Source organism: Halichoerus grypus, chromosome 6, assembly GCF_964656455.1.
Source record: "Halichoerus grypus chromosome 6, mHalGry1.hap1.1, whole genome shotgun sequence".
In the NCBI taxonomy this organism is placed as follows: domain Eukaryota; kingdom Metazoa; phylum Chordata; class Mammalia; order Carnivora; family Phocidae; genus Halichoerus; species Halichoerus grypus.
The window spans coordinates 71,083,541-71,109,099 of NC_135717.1; the positions used below are offsets into that span (position 1 = coordinate 71,083,541).

The following is a 25,559-nucleotide window of genomic DNA, read 5'->3' on the forward strand; positions in this document are numbered from 1 at the left end:
TACTCTTTTGCTTATTTAAAAGTAAGGTGGAAAATGTCAGAACGGTCTGGCCTGATTTGCACTGTATCCCTTAAAACTTAGGCTAAGCTATTAAGTCTTTTCCTTTTCTAGATAACAATTGCTGGATTATAGCTTTAAATATGGGTCACTTATGAGTGAGGCTGCCTCAACTAGTTCTGCTTCCTGTTTTCCATATATAGTGTCCCCATTTTTCTGTTGCTCAGTCCACAGAGTATTGCCTCCACTGGGTGTGAGCCCTCGCCGCCAGCTTTCAGATGCTGAACATTTTTAAGAGCCCAGAGGGAGCAGTGTTTTTAGGCAGCTCTTTTCAGACACTGAGTTTCTTCAGCTGGAGAAGGGAATGTGCTTTCCCAAATAAGAATGAAGAATATGCCAAATATAAGCAGTTGAATAGCACTGGAGTTATTTTTAGGAACCAGGGTCACTCAGTACGGGAAATGATGGTGCTACCAATGAGCTATGGCAAGTGACTATAGCACATCATTTCTTTTTCTCATTTAACTACTTTTGAGTATTGAGAAAATTTGCTAGTTTGAGTTAAGAGTAGCTTGATTTTAGGCCAGATTCATTAGGGAGTGGGAAGGCTAGGTTAGTCAGAAGGTATGTTTGTTTGGTGAGTAAAAGCACCCTCCTCCTCCACATTAATCCCCATAACACACTATCTGAGATAGAGTTGTTGCTGTGTACCTATGTATGGGAAACCACAAATACATGAACCCCTAAAATTGTAGACAGGATTTCACTTATACATATATCTGCATTTTTGCAGGTAATTCTGGTTTTAATGGAATCTTAATCCCCAAACATTAAGAATCAGTATTTTAAGCCCACATATGATCAGTCCCTTTTATAGACCAAGAGCCTAAACAAAAACTTTTTGTTGTTGTCCTGGATTTTTGAGTTGAACACTGATTAGTCTTATCTAAAACATTTTTTTAAACATCAAATAAGTGTCCAAATATTTTGGTATAACAAGATATTCACTGCAGTATTATCTAACCTGTAGGAAGTACAACAGAAAAAGTAAAGTAATTTGTAATCAAACCATACAACTAAAGAGTGTTTGTCTTTAATTTTCAAGGTAAAATAAACTTCAAAGAGAAACTAGAACTTTTTATTTCTTTTTTTTAATTTTAATTTTTAAAAAAGATTTTATTTATTTATTTGAGAGAGAGAGCACAGCAGAGGGAGAGGGTGAAGAATACTCCTCGCTGAGCAGGGAGCCCGATTCAGGGTTCAATCCCTTAATCCCAGAACTCCAGGACCATGACCTGAGTAGAAGGCAGGTGCTTAACCCACTGAGCCACCCAGGCACCCCTAGAACTTTTTTTTTTAAAGATTTTATTTATTTGACAGAGAGAGACACAGCGAGAGAGGGAACACAAGCAGGGGGAGTGGGAGAGGGAGAAGCAGGCCTCCTGCCGAGCAGGGAGGCAGACATGCGGCTGGATCCCAGGACCCTGGGATCATGACCCGAGCCGAAGGCAGACGCCTAACGACTGAACCACCCAGGTGTCCCTAGAACTTTTTATTTCAAATCTCCAATATATATACTGGGATTTAAGTGCCTTCAAATTATATCTAAAAATTTTCCTGATCAAAAATGTACATTTTTAATTAGACTGAGAACAATTCTAAATAAATTTTAGTTATATTTCCTAGGAATATTTTCCATATAGCATTCAGAAGAACAATCCCTGTGGCTTTTCTACGTTAGGATTTCTGCATTGTTGTTGGCTGATGTCATAGGCTTTTCGCTGTACGGTCATAAGAATTCCCTATTTAGAACTGCTATGGCTGCCACATGCCTGAAATGTCAACCAAACTGTTTTTCTTGTATAGTCAGCTCATTGGCTCTGGAAATGAGATACTTCAATTTCACCAGTAGGGAGAAAACATATATAAAAGACATATCTGATAAAGGGCATTTATCCAAAATATATAAAGAACTCTTAAAACATAACAGTAAGAAAACAAGCAACCTGATTAAAAATAGGCCAAAGACCTTAACAGATACCTCACCCAGGGAGATATATAGAAGGCAAATAAGCATATGAAAAGATGTTCCACATCATATGTCATTGGGGAATTGCAAATTACAACAACGAGAACCAACTACACACCTGTTAGAATAGCCAAAATCCCAACGCTGATGACACCAGGTGCTGGCAAGGCTATGGCACCACAGGAACGCTCATTCATTGCTGGTGGGAAGATGGTATGGGCACTCTGGAAAAACAGTTTGGCAGTTTCCTACAAAGCTACACTTACTCTTAGCATATGATCTAGCAATCACACTCCTAGGTATCTGACCAGAGGAGGTAAAAACTTATGTCAAGAGAAAAATCTACACACAAATGTTTATAATAGCCCTATTCATAATTGCTAAAACCTGGAAGCAATGAAGATGTCCTCAGTAGGTGAATGGATAAATAAACTGTGGTACATCCAGATGATGCAATATTATTCAATGCTAAAAAGAAATGAGCTATTAAGCCATGAAAAGACATGGAGGAAATTTAAATGCATATTACTAAGTGAAAGAAGCCAGTCTAAAAAGGTTACATCCTGTATGACTCCAGCTATATGACATTCAGAGAAAGGCAAAATTGATTAAATAAATTCTAATATATCCATGGAATATAACAATCAGCAGCTTTAAAAAATAATGCATTGGACCTGAATTTATGGCTATGGAAAGACATTGGATATATATTATGTATGCCTCATGAACAAGATGCAGAACATATGTGGCACAATCCCCACTATGAAATAATATTAGTATTATCCACATTATATAGGTAAGGAAATGGAATTGAGAGGTCACATTGAAAAACTAGGAAGTTACAGCACCGAGATTGGAACCCGGGCAGTCTGGCTCTAGAATCCAGATGTTTGTTCATTGCACTTTAATATCTCTGATCCCTTGTGTAATTTTATAGATACATTGTCTGCCCTGTTACATCTCCACTGTGACCAGGCAGGTAAGTCTGTAATTAGCCACGTTCACCAACACCAGCATTTTTAATAATACTAAGGTGACATTTTCACCTCCCTCTATGTTACTTCTTGTTTATCTCTTAACTTATATATATAAATATAAATAATTTAATATATATGAATATATTATATTCATATTATATTTATATAAATAATTTAGTACATAATGAATATATATAAATAAATATATCTAAAAGGAAAGGGTGACATGAGATTCCAATTGTTATATACCAATGTAAATAAGCATATAAGCATAGCTAAGACGGTTCAAGCATATAATTCCAAATTTGGTCAGTTACATATTTTTTATTAGAGACCTTATAAGATTCTACCTTTCTTAAGGGTAGTGGGTATATCTTAAGTGTTTATGTGTCTAACACAGAGCTTTACATTTATGATTATATTGCTTCTCTTTACATTTAGGGAAAAAAAACCACCCCTCTTCTTTGACCTTATCTTAAACCATCTCCCCTTTGCCCACCGTACTTTAATCACATTGATCTTCTCTCTGTTCCATGACTTCACCAGGTATGCTCCTCTCTTGGAGTTTTTGTCCTTGTCATTCTCTCTTTGAAATGCTTGCTCTTCATTTGTCTACTTCCTTCTTATCAATCAGATCTCAGCTTAACTATGACTTCTTTAGAAGGCCTTCCCTATCTTCCAATCTAAAATATTTCCCCTCTCTGTCACATTGCCATATTTTAATTCTCTGCAAGGCACCGGTTACTATCTGATATTTTTCTACTCATTTTTTCTTTGATTATTTTCTATCTTCCTCCACTAAAGTGCAAACTCCATGAGAGCAGCTACTTTGTGTGCCCCCCCCCAAGTTCCCAGAAGTACCTGACACATGTAGAGAGCAAACAATAGTTATTGAATGAAAGAGTAAATACGTGTTCACTATTTACTTAACAACAAATATGATGGTTATTTCAATACCTTGTGAAGATTACAAAGTAACATTAAAGTAACACCTTAGAAAGCAATTAGTTAGTGTAACTTTCATTCTTAATCTTGCTCTTTAAAACATTCCATTTAATTCATAAAAACATGCAGCAAACTAGGAATAGAAGGAAATTACCTCAAAATGAAGGCAACAGCCAACATCATACTCAATGGTGAAAGACAAAGCTTTTCCTCTAAGACCACAAGATAAGGATGCCCATTTCCACCACTTCTATTCAACACAGTACTGGAAGTTCTAGACAGAATAATTAAGCAAGAAAAAGAAACAAATGCATCCAAAACAAAAGGAAGAAGTGAAATTATGATTGTTTGAAGAAGATATGATCTGATTTGTAGAAAACTCTATAAAGATTACACACACACACACACACACACACACATAAACACACGCGCGCGCACACACGCAAAACCTGTTAGAACTACAAATAAATTCAGCAAAATTGTGGGATACAAAATCAATACACAAAAATCAGTTGCATGTGCATACATCAATCCATAAAAGGAAATTAAGAAATCAATTCCATTTACGATAGCATTAAAAAGAATGAACTAGGGGTGCCTGGGTGGCTCAGTGGTTAAGCATCTGCCTTCAGCTCAGTTCATGATCCCAGGGTCCTGGGATCGAGCCCCACATCAGGCTCCCTGCTCGGTGGGAAGTCTGCTTCTCCCTCTCCCATTCCTCCTGCTTGTGTTCTCTCTCTCACTGTGTCTCTCTCTGTCGAATAAATAAATAAAATCTTTAAAAATAAAATAAAATAAAAAGAACTACTTAGGAGTAAGCTTAATCTAAGGAGGTGAAAGACTTATACACTGAAAACTATAAAAGATTGCTGAAAGAAATTAAGGAAGACACAAATAAATTTAAAAACATCCCATGTTCATGGATTAGAAGACTTAATATTGTTAGGATGTCAACCCAAAGCAATCTATAGATTCAATGCAATCTCTATCAAAATTCTGATGGCATTTTTTTATAGAAATAGAAAAACTCATCCTAAAATCATATTGAATCTCAAGGGACTCTGAATGGCCTAAACAACCTTGAAAAAGAACAAATTTGGAGGTCTCAAACTTCCTGATTTCAAAGCTGTAGTAATCAAAACAATGTGGTACTGGCATAAAGACAGACATGTAGACCAATGGAACAGACTAGAGAGCCCATAAGTCCTAACATACATGGTCAAATGATTTTTGACAAGGGTGCCAAGACCATTCTTGGAGAATGGAACAGTATCTTCAACAAATAGTATTTGGAAAACTGGATATCCACTTGCAAAAGAATGAAGTTGGATCCTTACTTTACACTATATAAAAAAATAACTCAAGGGGTGCCTGTTGGCTCAGTCAGTTAAGCGTCTGACTCTTGGCTTCAGCTCAGGTCATGATCTCAGGGTCCTAGGATCAAGCCCCATATCAGCCTCTGGGCTCAGTGTGGAGTCTGCTTGTCCTTTTCCCTCACCCTCTGCTCCTCCCCCGCTCACACTCTCTCGCTCAAATAAATAAATAAAATCTTAAAAAAAAAAAACACCTCAAAATGGATCAAAGACCCGTAAACATAAGACCCAAAACCATAAAACTCTTAGAAGAACACATGGGGGTTGCCTGGGTGGCTCAGTCGTTAAGCGTCTGCCTTCGGCTCAGGTCATGATCCCAGGGTCCTGGGATCGAGTCCCACATCGGGCGCCCTGCTCCGCAGGAAGCCTGCTTCTCCCTCTCCCACTCCCCCTGCTTGTGTTCCTGCTCTTGCTACGTCTCTCTCTGTCAAATAAATAAATAAAATCTTTAAAAAAAAAAAAAAAAGAAGAACACATAGGGGGAAATCTTCATGACACTGGATTTGGCAAGTACTGTTTGGACCAAAACAAACAAAAAAACAAAACCACAGGCAACAAGAGTAAAAAAATACATCAATATTAAAAACTGTGCATCAAAGGACACAATCAGCAGGATGAAAGGCAACCTATGGAATGAGAGAAAATATTTGCAAATCATATTATCTGATAAGGGAGTAATATTCAGAATATATAAAGAACTTCCACAACTCAACAACAATAAAAACAAACCAATAAAAAATGGACAAAGAACTCAAACAGACATTTCTCCAAAGAAGTTATACAAATGGCCAATAAACATATGAAAAAATGTTCAACATCATAATCATTAGGGAAATGTAAATCAAAACCACAATGAGATACCACCATATAACCACTAGAATGTCTACTATTAAAAAGGGAAAAGAAAACTATTGGCAAGGATGTGGAGAAATTAGAAACTTTGTGACTATTGACAGGAATGTAAAATGGTACAGCTGCTACAGAAAAAGATGGAAGTTCCTAAAAATATGGAAAAAAGAATTACCATATGATTCAGCAATTCCACTTCTAGGTATACCTCTATACCTAAAGGAACTGAGAGCAGAGTCTCCAAAAGATATTTGTACACCTATGTTAAAAGCAGCATTATCACAACAGGCAAATGGGGAAGCAACCCAACTATCCATTGGTGAATGAATCAATAAACAAAATATGGTACATAATACAATGGAAATATTATTCAGTCTTAAAAAGGAGGGAATTCTGACACATGCTACAACACAGAGAACCTGAGGGACATCATGCTAAGTGAAATAAGACAGTCACAAAAAAGACAACTATTGTGTGATTCCACTTGTTTGATGTACCTAGAGTAGTAAAATTTATGACACAGAAAGGAGAAATGTGGTTGCCAGGGGCTAAGGGTCTGGGAGAATGGGGAGTTGTAAATAACAACAAATGAGTATAGAGTTTCAGTTTTGCAAGATGAAGAGTGTTCCGGAGATTGGTTATGGAGCAATGTGAATGTACTTAATATCGTTTAACTATGCACTTAAAAACAGTTAAAATGACCAATTTTATGTTATGTGTATTTTACCACAATTTTTCTTAAAATGTGTATTTCCTAGTTCAATACACTGGAAAGACCTAGAAATAGTAATAATTTAGAAACAATGAATATTCCTGGTCCAAATTGTGGTCTACTAGAAATTCCCCACCAATTCCCTAATTGGGAAATGATTGGAAAATGACTGATTACAAACCTGAAATAGAAAATATATGAGATGGATTGAGACTGTGTGTGTGTGTGTGTGCATGCACATTCACCAGAAACCAAAGAAACTATCAATGATGAATTTGGTTATATCAAAAGGACATAGCCAGATTGAAAAGATCCTTCAAACTGTCCAAGATGGGACAATTTGAGCCCCTAAAAGGAAAAGTGACTACACTTGATTCAAACACATTGAATTTATAAAAATTTATGAGTTCATTATTTTTAAGAAAGAAAAAAACAGAAAAGTTAAATTTAAAAAATGAGCAAACAACAATTTAAAAAAAGGAAAAGAAAAAAGAAATTGTCTGTTATCACCATTGGAGGAGGCCAGAGAACTAACTTCTTAGTCTGGAAACTGGTAATTAGGAAAGAGTTCAGCATTTATCTTACCTTTCCTGTATAAATTAATTGGCAAAGTATCTAAATTGATGTATTTGATTATGCAAAGCTCTTTTTTAAAGAAGAATTACAGCCAAAAGGAATGATAAAAATAGAAAAGACAAGAAGAATGATAAAAGTAGAAAACTACTATTTGGCAATCTCTAATGAAATAATTGAGTCTTCTAAGAACCATTAGGGTAAAATTCGATGGAGAGCTACACAATAGGAGGACTGATTGCTTTCATCTGAACTCGAGGTCCATCTTAGCATCACTAAAAGTGTATCAACCAGACACATGCTCCTCAGTGTGAGGCACTATGAAGTACAAAACACTATCTGTACAATATTTATGCAAAAAAAAAAAGAAAGAAAAAGAAAACAAAGCAGAATCTAATCACATTTAGATCTTAATTTCAGATAACAGGAAATACAGGGGAGAGAAGAACAATTGAATTGACACCACAAGAAAGCATTGAAAAGCCCAGAATGTGGGATACTCTACAGAACTGACCTGGTTTTTATAAGTGAAGATCTTGGAAAGAAAACCTGAAGAAGAGAAGGGATTTAAGAGATGTACGTATCAAATGCAGAGTGGAACTTATTTGGATCCTGATTTGAACAAACCAAGTATAAAAAGATATTTATGAGATAATTGGGGGAACTTTGACTATGGACTGAGGATTATATTAAGGAATTAATATTTCCTTTGATGGCGTGATACTGGTGTTGTGATTATGTAAGAAAGTATTCTTATTTTTCAGAGAAATATTTCAGAGTGACATGACATGAAAAAATGGTGAAATACAAGGATATCTCAGGGATTTGTTTTAAAATAAAGAAAAAAAAGAAAAAGATGGATGAAGTAAGCATGAGAAAAGATTAGTAATTATTGAACTAAGGTGGTACACATATTATTATTCATAATATTAGGCTCTGCTTTTGTGTCTGTTAATAAATTTGGAGTTAAAATTTTTATGTATTACAAATGCTGTATTGTTAAATCAAAACATAATTACACCATTTCAACAAATGAAATTCCCTTTATTTTCCTGGACTTCCTTCTTCTTTTTTTTTTTTTAAGATTTTATTTGTTTATTTGAGAGAAAGAGAGAGCACAAGCAGGGGGAGCAGGAGAAGGAGAAGGGTCAGCAAGGAGCCTGACATGGGACTCTATCCCAAAACCCTGGGATCATGACCTGAGCTGAAGGCAGACGCTTAACTGAGTGAGCCACCCAGACACCCCTTGGATTTCCTTCTAATCTTATTCTAACTTTATACTTCAAGTAGATTTGTCTACCTCACTTAATCTTTCCTGTTGTTTTTCTTTAAATTGATGGGAACACCAAAAGGTTTTAATTTTAATTTAACCATAATCAGAGTAAATAAACATTAATGAAAATAATAAGGAAAGCAATTTTTATACTTTAAATTTAGTTGTTAAAATTAAATATTAATACAAATATAAATTGATCACTTCATCTCCCCCCCAAAAATATAAACTTTTAATATCAGAAAACATGGGAAATTATTATTGAAAATAATTACCTACTTCAAAATAAATCTCTCTTTTCAAGAGAGTAAATTCTGATATTTCTGGGAAAAAAAGATTATTCTCCCAAATACCCTGGTTTTTAGTGTGAAGCAAATCAATGCAGCACCAATTGTACTCTCCTGGACATTAAATAACATTTAGTGGTTACAGTTACATCCTTATAATATAGGCTTTTTTGAAAAAAAGAGAATATATTCAGTGGTGTATAGACTATGAGACATGTTCATAATTTACTGGAAAATTATCTTTTTAAAAATGTTGAAATCTGGGGGCACCTGGGTGGCTCAGATGGTTCAGTGTCTGCCTTTGGCTCAGGTCATGATCTCAGGGTCCTGGGATAGGGCCCCATGATGGACTCCCAGCTTGGTGAGGAGTCTGCTTCTCCCTCTCTCTCTGCCTCTCTCCCTGCTTGTGCTCTCCTGTCTCTCTCAAATGAATGAATAAAACCTTTAAAAAAATGTTGAAATCTTCCAGTTAAGGAATGAATAAGTCATGGGGATGAAAGATACAGCATAGGGAATATAGTCTGTGGTATTGTAAGAGTGTTGTGTGGTGACAGATGGTAACTACACTGCTGGTGAGCATGGCTTGTAACATGTACTTGTTGAATCACCATCTTGTCCACCTGAAACTAATGTAACATTGCGTGCCAACTATACTTCAATTTAAAAAATGTTGAATTTCCTTCTGTAAGGAGGGGTTCTGAGTCAACTAGACAGATGTAAGTGTTTTTACAAGAGGCAGACCTGGGCAGTACTGAGGGCACTTTAATTTATAGGTAATCTGTGTAGATAGTAGATATTGTGGAAATTGGTATCAGTTGGTATCAAAATCATATTGATGTATTGGAAAGTGAGAGAAAAAAATAATAATAATAAAGGAAAGATAAAGGACATCAGCATAAGATAATTTATATAAACTCAAGACAGAGACCATTTGTCTACAGATTTGATAGAGATGGGCGTATGGTGACAGTGTGGAGCCATTGACAAATGTCCATCTGAAGATGGAGTGCCTAGACACTCCATTAATACAGAAATTGCAGCCAAATCTTCCTATAATCAAGAAGCTTTCTAAGTTTTTTTTTTTTTTTTTAATTTTATTCATTTATTTGAGAGAGAAAGAGAGCACGCACAAGCCAGGGGGAGAGGCAGAGGCAGAGGGAGAGGGAGAAGCAAGCTCCCCACTGAGAAGGGAGCCCGATGCGGGGCTGGATCCCAGGACCCTGGGATCATGGACCCAGCCAAAGGCAGGCGCTCAACTGACTGAGCCACCCAGGCACCCCAAGAAGATTTCAAAGTTTTGAAACTGCATAGACAAGTTATTAATTTGACTGTAGTCTCCTAGAAATCCCATTCATGCATTTCAAAATTATTTTCAAAAATAATTCTACATTGTATCTTTGGTACCATATCAATTTTCTTTTTTCCTTTTCTTATATTTCCATTTCCCTCTATCCACACTCCCAAGTGATACTAAACTGGGAAAGGAGAGGTAAAATAGAAACTTCTGGTTTCTGCAAAGTTATGGGGATTAATATGCCATTTGGATAATTTGAGTAATTTGAGAATTAGCCCCAGTGGGTTGTTTCTGAGGTGGAAAAGTCTTTCCTTACCCACTGCTGTATACAAAACAGCATGATTTGGTATAAGAGCTTGTACTCTGGAGCCAGACAAACCTGGACTCTCATTCTGATTTGTAACACCTTCTCTCTGAGACAGCTTTTTCATCTGTTAAATGGAGGCGGTAATGACCTCCTTCTCAGGGTTCTCATGGACAATAAATTAAATGATATAATATGTGTAATGTAAACATTAAATGAAATACTCCATGTAATGAAAATGGTAATGCTGATACATTTTTAAACTCCCTTCCTTTAAAACATCTTGGAATACCACAAACGTGAGCACCTTGCTTCCAGCCTCACTGGCCTGGTTGGGCAGAGGCAACTACCCTGGGCGTTGCTCTGTACCCCAAACACTCGAGAGGTCTTCGTTCTGTCCTGTCATCATGTGACTGGGCTGCTTGGGTCCTTCCAAGACTGCTATCTATAGCGCTGATCGCTTCGAAGCAGTGGGACCTAGTTAACTTGGTAAAAGTTCAGAAAGGAGCCACGTGGAAGCTTCAAGGACAGGAGACTAAAAACTAAGTGAAAAACAGCAAATGGGATTATTGAACCAGGAGGAGTGAAGGCTGATTACTGATTACAGCTGTCGAGTGCCGCTGGGGTATTATGTAAAGTAGAGCCACTCAACCATTTTGGTACCGTGTAAAATGATTACTGTGCCATGGTGCACCTGGGGACCCACACCCCACAGACCAAAACTGGCACAGGGGGAGCAGACCTTTCAAGAGATTATACTTGAATATAATCAAGAAGCAAAAATTAGGAGAGAGGTGAGAAAAAGAGAATACATTAAATCAGGGGTCTAGTGATAGTCTTTGCTATTTGGAGCTGGTCTCAATTGTGAGGAAAACTTGACTCTAGAGGTATCAGAGTCACTGATTGGTGTTCACAGTTTAACACTAACAATTTTCATTGTTTTTGAGCAACTAGAGTAGAAACTAGAGTAATTGGCACATTTGCTGAGGTGTGATTAGGTTTCCTGTGGGCAAGTGTAGAGGACTGAGTCAGCAGCAACAGCTCAGGACAAGCCTGAATGTTCTTCCTTTTGTCACTGAAAACAGTAACTTGAATAAAAGACCAAAAAACAAAAAAAATTTTTTTTCCACAGAAAACAAAACAAAACAAAACAAAAGTGAGTGCTCCAGCCAGTTAAAATTGCTCAAGTGAGAGATAAAGCTTCAGGGATAGTTGAATGGCTGGTGATTTTACGTGTCCATGCATAGAAAACATTGACACTGGATGAAAATGAAATGCTTCAATGCTACTGGAATACCCAGACCATCTCAGACACACACCTCGTGAATGTCAAGTCTGCTGCAGTGATGTCAAGGCTGATGTCCGGCTCTTCTGCTTCACGGTGGAGAGACTCAGTATAAAACCAGCCCTTGGATTCTGGTTAAAGAAAACAAAGAATTATTGAGTAGTGTTAAAAATAAGGCAAACAAGCAAAATAAGTCAGTCAGAGAAAGACAAATACCATATGATTTCACTCCTATGTGGAATTTAAGAAACAAAACACATGAACATAGGGGAAGGGAAGGAAAAATAAAATAAGATAAAAACAGAGAGGGAGGCAAACCATAGAGACTCTCAGGAGGAAACAAGCTAAGGGTTGCTGGAGGGGATGGGGGGATGGGCTAAACGGGTGATGGGCATTAAGGAGGGCACTTGTTGGGATGAGCAATGGGTGTTATATGTAAATGATGAATCACTAAATTTGACTCCTGAAACTAATACTGTATGTTAACTAATTTGAATTTAAATGAAATCTTGGAATGAATGAATGAATGAATGAATGAATAAATAAATAAAAGAAAACAACAACAAAAAACCCACAAGGCAACAAGACCCCAAATGGAGTCACTTACGCTAAGCCCCACGTCACCCAAAACAAGATTTGACTTAATTACAGTTTTGGCTCTCCCAGAAATGGAATCTTAAACCAGTCAATCAGGAATCCCCAAATCAGCACTAGTTAGGTAATGTGCCTAAGAGACCCTTGTCATCCCCTAAAGAAAGGTGACTTTGCCATAACCAGTCTGCTTTTTTTGTCTAGCATAACTTCCCTGTTCCCGCTCCCTTCTGCCTATAAAAGTCTTTCATTTTGTACAGCTCATTCAAGCTCCTTTCTATCTGTTAGATTGAATGCTGCCTGATTCATGGAATGTTGAATAAAGCCACTAAGATCTTTAAATTCACTCATTTGAATTTTAAGTCACCGAAGTCACTGAAGTTATAAAATAACCACCTCTGGAGATCTTTACAAACAGGCTATCTTCTTATTTACCACTAACTAGTTAATTCATTCTTCAAGATGGAGGCACATGTTGGATGGATTCTTATCTCTCCCTAGACTCTTGGATTTGCACAACTATGGATGCTCTTTCCCTTGGGCTATTACAGAGAAATATTTTGGCTAGCACAAGGCTGGCAAAGCAGAAAGCAGCTTTTTTTCAGATGTTACAAGAAATACTTAATGATTATTTTTGTAAAAGATTACATATATTTGAGCCCACAGCATTATCAACAGGATGACTAATCTGGGACAGGCCTGTAATGTAAATTAGAACTGCTATCTCAAGCATGTGAAAAGGCATGCAGCTGGTAAATCAGGATGTTATGCAAAAATAGGTGGGAAGGAAATGGCTTTTGTTGCTATTCCATTTTGATTAGATTTTGATGTTACCCGTGTCCGGTTAAATACCTGCACTGATACTTTGAAATTTTGAACTTTCTGTAAGTTGCTGGAAAAAATTCCTGTCTCCCTCCATAATCATAACATCGTTTGTAAAATAAGATAGCATTACCTCTATTTAGAGGTAGATTTGTGGTTTGTTTTTGAGCTTGCTACATCGCCAGGTTAGAATTAAAAGAATATTCAACTCCCAATTTCATTGTAAAATATTCTATTGTGGGTGGTATTTTCCTAGTAAATATTGATAAACATTTTCAAACTGTTTCAGCTTATTAATCCACAGCAATTCTAATTATTTGTAAAATTATTAAGATATTTTATGGATATTACTGTGTGTTTGCTTGGAAAGTACAATCTTTCTATCATCTAGTTTTCTTCTGCTTAAGGGACTACTGATAATGTTTTCTTTCATAAACTAAACATATGTACCGATAACTCTTCTTTTTCCCAATTTATGAAACTTGGAAAATTTGAAAGCCAACTATGAAGGGCAGAGAAATTGTCCTTAAAGTAAGGCTGGAGAGGTGGGAAATGAATATGGGGGTGATTCAAAAGGGGGAGAATGAAAGTAACAGGCAAAACCCAAAGCACAAAAGACCTACAGGATGGCTCAAAAGGAAACAATCGGAAGGTGAAAAGCGGTATTTCTACAGGAAAGGACAAAGGAAAAAGTAATGAGCTTTTAAAGAGTTGCTTAGGGACGCCTGGGTGGCTTAGTTGGTTAAGCATCAGACTCCAGCTCTGGTCCTGATCTCAGGGTTGTGAGATCAAGCCCTGTACCAGCTCCATGCTGGGTGCTGGGCGTGGGCCTATTAAAGATTCTCCCTCTCCCTCTGCCTCTGTCCTTTCCTGCCCCCTCCACCCTCCCACCCCCCAGTTCTCATGCTCTCTCTCTATCAAAAAGTAAATAAATAAATAATTAAAAATAAAGAGCTGCTTAGTCTGCTTAGTCTTGAGGTCTGTGGTTATGACTAGAACTATCCTATGGCATCATCATTATGGAGGGGCTGAAAGAGAGGGCTGGGCTAGATTCAGCTTAGAAGCAAACATCACACACACACACACACAAACACACACACACACACACACACGGACCTCTATTCATCCTACTCCTGAAGCCAAATGGATGGTATTACCAATGGAGTCATTACACAGTTATTAAATATGTTACTTTAACAGTGTTTTCTCAATTTAATGTAACTAGGCATTACAGGGAGAAGCTACAACTTCTGAGCCACAACTGAAATCCTGATTATAATGCCTTCACTTTTGCACAGCATATTGATATCCGTACTGCTTGTTTTCAGTGATATTCTAGGGTTATGCTTATACTGAGCAAACAAAAAGGCAGAATCTAAGTTGTTGCTGATGATTCTTTTTCTACAAGGGGACACTGGAATTAACTGAAAGTGTTGAGGGGTTTGTTCTCAGGCCCAGAAGAGGGCTGTCTCCTGAATTTTGAAATCAGAAATTACCCTTAGGATCTCAGCTTTTAATCTCTTCTTTGCATTTTTAAAAATATGTGAATGCATTAAATAAATTTAGTCCAAAAGAATTGATGTATTCTACTTGAAACAAAAAAATACATTTTACCACTCACCCATGTCATTATGAAGTAAATACTTTCAAAATCTTGGTAGGACTTCTCAGAGTACACAAACTTGCTTAGTAATTAGCTAAATTTCCTGATAATATCACAGCTTCTGTAAGGTAGATTTAAAAAATGAAGAGGTTCTAATATTGTAACTTACTGTAAGTTCCAAATCATTACATCATATTCCTCCTGAATAATCTAGAAAAGTGGTATAATCTATCTCTTAAGAAAACAGAAGTGAATATAAATAAATTGTTTTTATTTCCAAAACCCACTTTTTAAAAATAGTGAGAGAACATTGACTGCCTGATGTTTAAGTGCTTGCCATTTAATTAATCATTTACAATTTCAAGTGTATTTAAAGTAGAGCAAAGAGGGCAGTGAGCCTTCATATTCTCATCACCAGAGTTAACAGATACCAAGCATTTACTGCCTCTGTTCCACCCATCCCTGCTTTTCCCTTTTTAGAAGTATTTGGAAGCAAAACTCAGCCATTGAGATCCCATTTCACAATTATGTTCTTCAGTACAATTTTTTTTTTTTTTTAAATATTTTATTTATTTATTTGACAGAGAGAGAGACAGCGAGAGAGGGAACACAAGCAGGGGGAGTGGGAAAGGGAGAAGCAGGCTTCCTGCCGAGCCGGGAGCCCGATGTGGGACTCGATTCCGGGACTCCAGGATCATGACCTGAGCCGAAGGCAGCCGCTTAACCAACTGAGCCACCCAGGCGCCCCTCTTCAGTACAAATTTTTGGGTATTTTCTTACACAGCCATGATGCCACTATCTCCCTCAATAAAATTAACTTTTTTTCCTTAATATCATCTCATATCCAAACCATAAGTACATTTCCCAGTTTGTCTCAAAAAGCACGTACTTTTACAGTTGGTTTATTTCAATTAGAGCCCCCAGATACTCCATATTACCTGTGGTCGCTCTGTTCTGTAAACATTCTACAATTTATAGCGGTAAATCCTCTCCATTTTTTCCCTTCAAGCTACCAGCTTGTTGAAAAAGCTGGGTCAGTTTATGCCTTAAAAATATTCATTTTTTAAGTAATATGGCTTAAAGGCTAAATGGTAATATAGTATCACATAAACTACTTGGTACCTTACTAAATAAATAATTGAGAGGAAAACCAAGAAGTAGACTCTGAATTATGGAGAACAAACTGATGGTTCCCAGAGGGGAGGTGGGGGGTGGGAATGGGTGAAATAGGGGATGGGGATTAAGGAGGACACCTGTTGTGATGAGCACCCAGTGATGTATGGAAGCACTGAATCACTACATAATACACCCGAAACTAATACAACATCACAGTAAGTTAACAAACTGGAAATTTTTTGTTAAATAAAAACTTTAAAAAAAATAAATAATTGAAGCACTAAAGGACTTTACTACCTGACATCAAATTAACCCTTAGAGTATTTCTTACACCCCAATTTATAAATTTGGCAAATTTATTTCCGCTTTCCCCTTATAGTAAGATTTTCCCTTTAAGAGAGCCATACAGATTTAGACCTGAGATATAAATGATATTTTATTATTGCCCTTAGGTTTCAGAAAATATTCATATTTTGGTGGCCTGGCAGATTAAACCGTGGGTGAATTAGCCCCTAAATCACCATTCTTACTTTACCGTTATTGTTATTCTTAACAACGGCTCGCCCTTCTTTAACCCAGAGGGCATCTTAGCAACTTTTCATAGATCCTCTCTCTGTGTTTTCAAGGGAAACACTGTTGAGGCCATTTTATGGAAAGCTTTCAGCCCAGCTTTGCATGGCTGAAGGCTGATACTCCGAAGCCCTTTCAAGCAACCCACCTGCAGGCTGCTCTTTTCCCCCTCTCTTACCCCTTAAAAGTCGTTCCATTAACGTTCCTTTTCCCCTGTTCCACTTGTTTTAGAATCGAGACCTTTTCTTCTTTCCAGCTCTACACCACTCCTTCTATGCACTCTCTGATAAGGACACGGAGCCCCTTAGACAATGCCAAGTCGGCTAGTAGAAAGGGAGCAATTTGACCATATTTTCATTGTTGGAGACTACATGCGCTGGTGTATTGATTTCTCTCCTCACCAACCAGACTGGTTTTGGGCTTTTTATTTGACTTTCACATCTTTTTTCTCCGCCTATTTATTTCTGTTTAAGACTTCATCTGAAGTGTTTTTAAGTGTCTTATTTGACAGAGATATTATCTTCCAGATGCTCTTCCATATTGGAGCTTTCCATGTCAGAGCTGAAAGTTAAAAGAATATTTACATTAGGATTTTTTATGGAAACGGTTTTAAATATAATAAACATGGTTCGATTAAATAATATTTCATATTTATTATTGAATATAGTTTGATATAAACTGAAGTTTGGTATAAATCTGGATTCTGAGAGCTCACTTTTACTCTGATAGTTTAGGCATGCCCCAACTGCTGTTTTCATGAAGCTACTTCGTAATTTTGAGGCTATTACTCAGGCCTAGAGTCATCAGACAAATCTTTGAGATGTTTGTCATCTTCCTTTTTATGGGTTTTTTTCTTGGCTTTCATTACAGCTGTGTCATTTTCAGTTAAGTATCACGAGCAAGGAGACTCTGTCCTATTTTATGTTAGCACCACAATTTAAACACTTAGATACTGACAGAGCCTTTGAATGCTGCCAGGAGGTTGCTGAAAATTGTCACTGTGATTCAGCCTTACTCCCTGATGGCCCTAGTATTGTACATTATACGAATTGTCCTGCTGGGTAGCATTGCAGGGCAGCACCATCTCCTCCCCAGCCCTTGTGGGACCTCTGTTCATCCCACTCCTAAAGTCAAATGGATGATACCACCAATGGAGTAATTACACAGTTATTAAATATGTTACTTCAACAGTGTTTTCTCAATTTAATTTAACTGGGAATTCCAGGGAAAGCTATTTCACTTCGGAGCCACAACTGAAATCCTGATCATAATGCACTTGCTTTTGGACAGCATTTTGATGTCCAAACTGCTTATTTTTAGTGACGTTCTAGGCTTATGCTTTTACTGAGCAACACAGAAGAGCAGGCTGAGAGTTCAGAATGGACAGGCCTTTGGCATGACTCAAGGGCTTAGCCCAGGCTAGTCACTTACCCCTCTTAAAAAAATCACTAGAAAAACCGGATTTGTGGGATGTATCTCCCAAGGAGAGATTCAGTTCCCCAAAGAGATAAGGAGAAAAATTAACTCATGTGGGATTCAGCTATGAATACTTGAGGTGTCTACTTTTTTTTCTTTTTAAAGTAGGCTCTGTGCCCAATGTGGGGCCCAAACTCACAACCCTGAGATTGAGAGTCTCATGCTGTACCAACTGAGCCAGCCAGCCGCCCTCAAGGCGTTTACTTTTTATAGCTCTCTCTTATGTCTCTCCATCCCTGTTTCTGCCATAGGCCGGGAATACGAGCTCTTAGGGGGCTCGTAATTCTTCACTGCTCATCATATGTTAGGCACATATGTGCTAAGCACTTTATCTACATTATTTCCCTTCATTTTTTAGTAACAACCACATGAAATAAATGTTAGGGTCTCCATTTCATAGATTATGAAACAAAAGTTTATTAAAGTAGCATGACTCAGAGTGAGGTCCACAAACTGTTCACGTTCCTCAGTGAAGTTAGGACAGAAATTAGGAGCTGACATTTAAGCATGTTTGTAGCCATTTGACACTGCTAAGGTATTTCTATTGTGTTTTGCAAAAGGATTGGTCCACAACAGATTGGACATTACAAGGAAGGAAGGAGGAAAGGAAGGGAGGAGAGGAAGAAAGGAGAGAGGGAAGGAAAACAAAAAATTGATTCTTTACCAGAAACAGCTTGAGAAATATGGGCTTAGGCATTTCATGATTAGTCCAAAGGTGCTATCAGGTAGGTGTCAGAACCAAGATTTACACCTCAACCTGGCTTCAGAGTCCTGGCTCTTCAGCACGACATTGCTGTCTCCCAGGTGATGATGAGTGAAGAAAGAAACAAACTGGCAATCTGATGACAATTTGTCATTATTCTTAGGAACTCAGACTTCAGAAGTGGGGGGGACCAATTTAAGAAGAGCCTTCTCTCAAAAGGCAAGGCTCTGGCTCCTATGCCGTCACCACCACCACCATCTTTTTGACCATAGTCATCATGGTTAATCTTAATCAAGAGCTAAAAGCCAAGAATTGCTTCATGTGCTTCACATGATTATCCTGTGATCCCCAGGACAACTCAGTGAGACAGGAACTATCTGGCTCTGCGGCAGCAGAACCAGGATGCACAGCAGCTACGCTTGGCCCCAAAGACTGGGCACTTAACCGCTTTGTTGTCCTCTTCCCATTTATAATGCCTGACAGGGTCACAAAGATGTCTGTGGAGGGACTGGAGTTTATTTGTAACAAATGGGGATCTGGGCATCCGACTAACTGGGTTTGAATTTGTTCTAGAGCTGTGTAATCTTAGATGTGTTTCTTACCCCCTCTGTGCTTCAAGTACCATGTCTGCAAAATAGGAAAAGCAAGATTTGTCTTAAAAGCTTATAGTAAGGATTAAATGTTTAAAAATGCATGTTAGCACCGTGTTTGGCCCATACTGTCCTATAAATTGTAGCTACTGGTTATATTATTATAATTATTTACCAGTACATTTTAAGGTTATCACAAAAGTAAAAAAAATGTAGAGTATTACAGTGGATTTTGCTTCTCAGCCTACTAAATTTTGCTTTTCACGACTATGATGTGTAGCTTTAAGGAGTTCTGTCTAACCTGCCTCCAAGAATGAAATTAACCTAATCCGTCCTTCCTGTTTGCCAGCATGCCACAATCTTATTTCAGGTATCCTCATTTCATTAAATTGCTGCCTTTTTAAATATTAAAAGAAGAAGACTTCAAACATCAGGAAGCCCTTACTCTAGGAAAAAGAGTATGAACTTGTTCATTAATTACCAATTAATTACCAAGATAGTTATGATTTCCATTCTGAGAATGCCCAGAACACAGCCTAGTACATGGTAGGTACTCAATAAATATCTTCTGAGGGCACCTGGGTGGCTCAGTTGTTAAGCGTCTGCCTTCGGCTCAGGTCATGATCCCAGGGTCCTGGGATCAAGTCCTGTATCCGGCTCCCTACTCAACGGGGAACCTGCTTCTCCCTCTCCTGTTGCCCCTGCTTGTGTACTCTCTCTCTCTGTGTCAAATAAATAAAATCTTAAAAAAAAATCTTTTGAGTAAATGGCTTTTTTAAAAAAAATGCTTCTTATTGGATAACTCAGTAACATCACCTTATTCTCCTTTCAATCCTCTTTAAGTCTGACTTTTAAAAAATGTATGATTAAAACAATTTGACCGTTGCTGTTTTTCTACTAAAAAAAGCAGCACTGGAGCTGAGGTGGGGACAAGGATTCAACCACATTCTGGGTTTAAATGCATTAGACAGAAAAGGGCAGCCTGGGGCTACTTCAGCTATAGGTGTGTCCCCTAGTCCCGGAGCTTAGTTGAGCCTCCTCTCTTGGTACCGCTTTCTGGGAGTGCTGAGCTGTGAGTTCCATGTGGGGAGTGTCCAGCCACTGAGTCACTGTTACACGGCCATGACTCAGATTCTCTTGGCACCAGACTGATTCATCAGATCCTGCCATCCTATCACGACTCGGTCCCCTTGCAGCGGCCACTGTCCCGCCAGCCCCATCCGCCAGCGTTCTTCCAGCTGCGCAGGTAAGGAGGACTGTGCTCCGGGAGCAGCAACCTTGAGCCCGGATAACCCCCTGCCCTCAGCTGACGGCTTCCTTGGGCGACTCTGCAGAACTCTGGCTCTCCTGCCTTTTCTGCCGCTGCTATTCATTTACGGACCTCTCATCTTTCTACACGGATTCAAAAGACTCCCGTTTCACTGATCTTTTTTGGGGTAACAAACTACAGAAAGTTGATGTTTGAGTAAACAAAATGTGTTATCCTTGTTGCCATAATCTGACTGTGGGACTCTAGCTTAATCTTTGACTCAGAACCTCCTCATCTGTGAAGTGAGCCAATGCTTTTGGCTCGGAGACCCGATGCTCTGAGAATCTGATTCAGTGGCTCAGGGTGCAAATGTCTACATTCTCAGAAACTCCCGAAGTCATTTGGATGATCACGGGTTTGCCCATCATCAGACTAGATAATAATTTCCAAGGACCTCCTAGCTCATGATCTTTTTTTCCCAACCAAGTTGCTTTGAGCCGAAATAGGAATGTATTCATTGCATAGGTTTAGATGGACTACAAAAAGGTACAAAAATTCTTATAACTTTATTTCAGGAAATATGAGATGCTTGTATCTTTCATTCTTTAGCCAAGTTTACCTGGGCCACTGCAGAACTGTTTACATTTAAATTCCCATTTGTAAGGAGGAAATTCTATCCTGAAAAATGCCAAACTGAGCAGAAGTGCCCAGCCAGAGCCTAGTTCTCCGTGACCTCGCCTGACCCAGTATAGCCAGTGTCCCCAGAGAGAACCCGTCACTGGGTCAGCAGGACTCAAGGGCTCCCTTGTCATTCACAGCCTCAGCCAGCAAAATTCAAGGGAGTAGCACTTCCTGCCTTGTTGTGTGGCTACCAACTGCATCAGGAAACACAGCTTGTCAAATTATATTTTCTGGCAGAGCCCTCCACTGAAATAGCTACATTATCTATGACATTAGTGACAAGGCCAAAGGTGAGAAAATACACATGAATTTATTCCCTCAAATATTCAGAAGAAGGCAGGGAGGCCAGATGTTTCCTTTCTAAGTGACAGAGAGCCTGGGAACAAAAGGTAGGAGGAACAATTTTGAAAGATCCACTTGGACTTCTTTCTCAGCACCGAAGGATATTACTAAGTTTAAGGAGGGCATTCTCGGAATCCTAGAACAGGGCCTGGTACATAACAGATAATAAACACTAAACAAATATGTGAATCAGAGAATTCTGATAATCGGAAGATCTTTATCCGCCGAGAGTTGGCCTGGGAAAAACTCACTAAACTAGAAGCTCAGAAAGGCAGATGTTGGATCTTATTCATTTTATGAGGCTTGGCAAAATTATCCGTAAATCTTTGTTGAAACGAATTGGCCAAGAGCTCTTCTAGTTAGGGGCAAAACGTGAGGCAACAGAGCAGCAGCCATGGAGGTTAAAGGAGTCTTGTCTCTCTCTATCACAAATCCAGCCTTTCTTAAACAATCATTTCCTGATTCATCGATGACGTGAGCAAACCTAGAGAAACAGCACTACTTAAGGCAATGGGTTTATGGACATTAATTTGACAGGACTAAACACTGAACGATTTGTAACAGTGAAAAATTGAATTGCCCTAAATATCTAACAATGGGGAACCTGTTAAATAATCTATGATGTTTTCACGCGATTATGTTTCAGTTAAAATCATGTTTTCAAAACCACTTGTTGTCATGGGGAAATTAATGTATGTTAAATCAAAAAAATATGGTAGCAGAAACTGTTGATTTCCTAGCCATACCATTTCCCTGTTTCCTAACGATACAATTTTGTTGAGCTTTCTGTCCGCCTCCGCATTGCTGTGTGCTTCGGGGGAAGCAGGTACCAGCCCCGCCCGAGGGATAGAATCATCAGCTGGGGCCATGAATTCCCCTTGGCAGGGGCTGGTTGAGGCACAGGTAGGTGTGTGGTTCATTGCCGGCCAGTGAGGTGGTTGGAGGGGAGGGAGACTTCTGGAAAGGCTTTCCTCCATCTTGAAAAGAGACCCTATATGACATGTTAGTGAGTCTGCAAATGATGAGAGCACTGTGGCAGGCTCCATTCCCTCGGCCTGGGGCTGAGCCGACGTGCCGGGAGAACGCAGAAAGGTAGGAAGGCTCTAGAGACGGCCGGCGCTGCTGATCTGCTGATCAGTCAACCTTGGAGTCATTAGCTGTAGGTCAGTAGCCAAAAGTCAGCTCTGTGATCAATTTCCTATATGGCCAATTTGCTGAATTTACTCACTTGTTTTAACTCTTTAGATACAGTTGACTGATTTTCATTCTGTCTTTATAATAGCACTTAAGGAATATTAAGTTTGTCCTGGTTCCAGTTCCTTGTTGCTGTATCTTGAGGTGAACTATTGATGGATTGTCCTGCTTAAAAAGTCACCTTATCTCTGGATTTATGTGAGCCAAAAGAAATTTTATTTCTTTAAAACTAATGAATATTGAGTCCACATTTTTTCTGACTTGTAACTAAAAGCATGCTAATACAATGTAGGTTGAAAGGGAGAGTGAGGAGGGAGAGGAATTATCTCTCACTTAATTTCTGGGTTGTAAGAATGGGATATGGCTGACTTGTGCATTTATTATATTCATCTTTGTACTTTTCCACATTTTCCAAATTTTTAATAATGAACATGTATTGCTATTTTGAATAGAGTGGAGAATTATTCTTAAAATACCTGTGTAAGTGCTATAAATGGCGTAAGTGCTAATCTCAGAGGGTTATAAGATCACTGAGAATTGGGAAGAAGGGAGTCCATGGCTCCCGATCTGGTGGAGGAAAACTAGAGGAACACTTTCGTGGTATTTATTGTCTCTTCTCTGACTGAGGCTTTACAAATATGTAATCGCCTTTCATCATTGCCGTGGTCTTGAAAGTCTATATTATTGTCTCTGTTTAGGCTCCTGCAGCTCTGAAAGAAGCGAATTCCCAACGTCAAAGTGGAGCGAGGGTAAAGTCAGTCCAAAAACCCATCCAAATACTTGTGAGAAAGATCGGCATCATTTTGTTTTTTGTTTGCCTTTTACTGTTGTCCTCAGAGAAATCATATTGCTTAAGAAATCTGGACACAGCTACTCCTTCTTTGTTCCCACAGACAGAGGAACCTAACTAACTCCCGCTTCCTGTCGTCCAGCAGTAAAGAACACTGACCACAGGGTGACCCTTCAATGTAAGGCTTTAATTAGCATTAGCTGCAGCCTGGTTTCCAACTCCGTGCAGAATCTTTATATTTTAGAAGCTTCTGATTATACAACTACTGCAAGAAAGGAGAGCACCCATTTTCTTTTTCCTCACTTAGTCCCTAGATCAGGAGTGGGTAAATTTTTTCCTGGATCAAATAGGAAATACTTCCAGGGGCGCCTGGGTGGCTCAGTTGGTTAAGCGTCTGCCTTCGGCTCAGGTCATGATCCCAGAGTCCTGGGATCGAGCCCCGCATCTGGCTCCCTGCTCGGTGGGAAGCCTGCTTCTCCCTCTTCCTCTATCTACTGTTCTGCCTACTTGCGCTCTCTCTGTCAAATAAATAAATAAAACTTAAAAAAAAAAAAAAAAGGAAATTCTTCCGGCTTTGCAAACCATATGGTCTCTGTAGCAACTCCTCGGAGTCACTGTGGTTGAAGTGCAAAGGCAGTTGTGGACAATATGTAAACAAATGAGCATGGCCATGTTCCAATACAATTTTATTTTGAAAAACAGGAAGCAGGCCAGATTTACTTTGCAGGTCTTGGTTTGCCAATCCCTGTCTTGGATCACTGATTTTTCTTTCCCCCCATGACAGAGCAAGAGAATTTCACATTGTATATGGGTGTATTCTATGTTAATTATTTTGATGATTACCTACAGCAATCAGTATGAAAGGGGAATTATTGTTACCCATTTTGTGCTTCTGTTCATTCCATAAAAGGAATAAACTTATCAAGGCATGGAGCTTAAAAATTTTAAGTTAATAAAACTATTTCAATAGAAAAATGATTTAATGTTTTAAAACCTTGCAGTTCAAATGTAAATTTGATTAAGAAAAAGAGCGATGCAATCTGAAGAGTGAGAAAATGGAGAGATCATAAGTTTGAGAAGCCAATAAATTATATTTTCCTGATTGCGGAGGGGAAATTGACAAATGAAATTGATAGAATAGCTGCTATTTTAAACCTCTAGGAATTCTTGGAGCGCCTGGGTGGCTCAGTTGTTAAGCATCTGCCTTCGGCTCAGGTCATGATCCCAGGGTCCTGGGAGAGAGGCACGGGCTCCCTGCTCAGCGGGAGCCCTGCTTCTGCCTCTCCCACTCCCCCTGCTTCTGTTCCTGCTCTCGGTGTCTCTCTCTCTGTCAAATAAATAAATAAAATCTTTAAATAAATAAATAAATAAATAAAAAACCTCTAGGAATTCTTGCCCAATGACAATGTGGCATTCAAAACTTGTTGACAGATTATATTTGACTGGTTTTTCAGGCAGGGAGGGGGCATAAATAGCACTCTATTTCTATAGATTAAAAATACCTGGGCTACTAAAATCTTAACATTTATTAACATACAGGTTTAAATGTACACACCATCTTATTTAAACTCAACTCAGTTTTGGTGATAGCTATTATCACTCAAAATATTATCGAAGAAAATAGAAGCTTAACTCACATGTACATGGACACCTTGGAAGCTAGATGTGTTGTGCATTATTATCCTTACTTTCAGACATAACACAGCATAGAGATCAGAGAGGTTACCTGATTCTTCCTAAGTCACATATCTAGTGATCAGAAGAACTAGAACCAGAATCTAGATTTTTGGGCTCCAAGTTCATACTCTTGTATGGTACCATATTTACCAAACCACCTCATAGACATGTGGACTTTTCCAATTCTCAAGACTTAAAACATTGTGAATAAAACAATGTATTGATTTTAAACAGATTTAAAGATTTATTAAGAACAA

At 38.5% G+C, this 25,559-nt stretch overlaps 1 long non-coding RNA gene across 1 annotated transcript; it reads left to right on the top strand.

Annotated features, from left to right (window-relative positions):
* The first annotated feature begins 20,530 nt into the window (after positions 1 to 20,530).
* LOC144382104 (uncharacterized) lies at positions 20,531 to 23,797 on the top strand. The gene is made up of 4 exons (XR_013448514.1): positions 20,531 to 20,615; positions 22,924 to 23,033; positions 23,534 to 23,584; positions 23,729 to 23,797. It is a non-coding gene; the product is annotated as an uncharacterized LOC144382104 (long non-coding RNA).
* Positions 23,798 to 25,559: the final 1,762 nt, after the last annotated feature.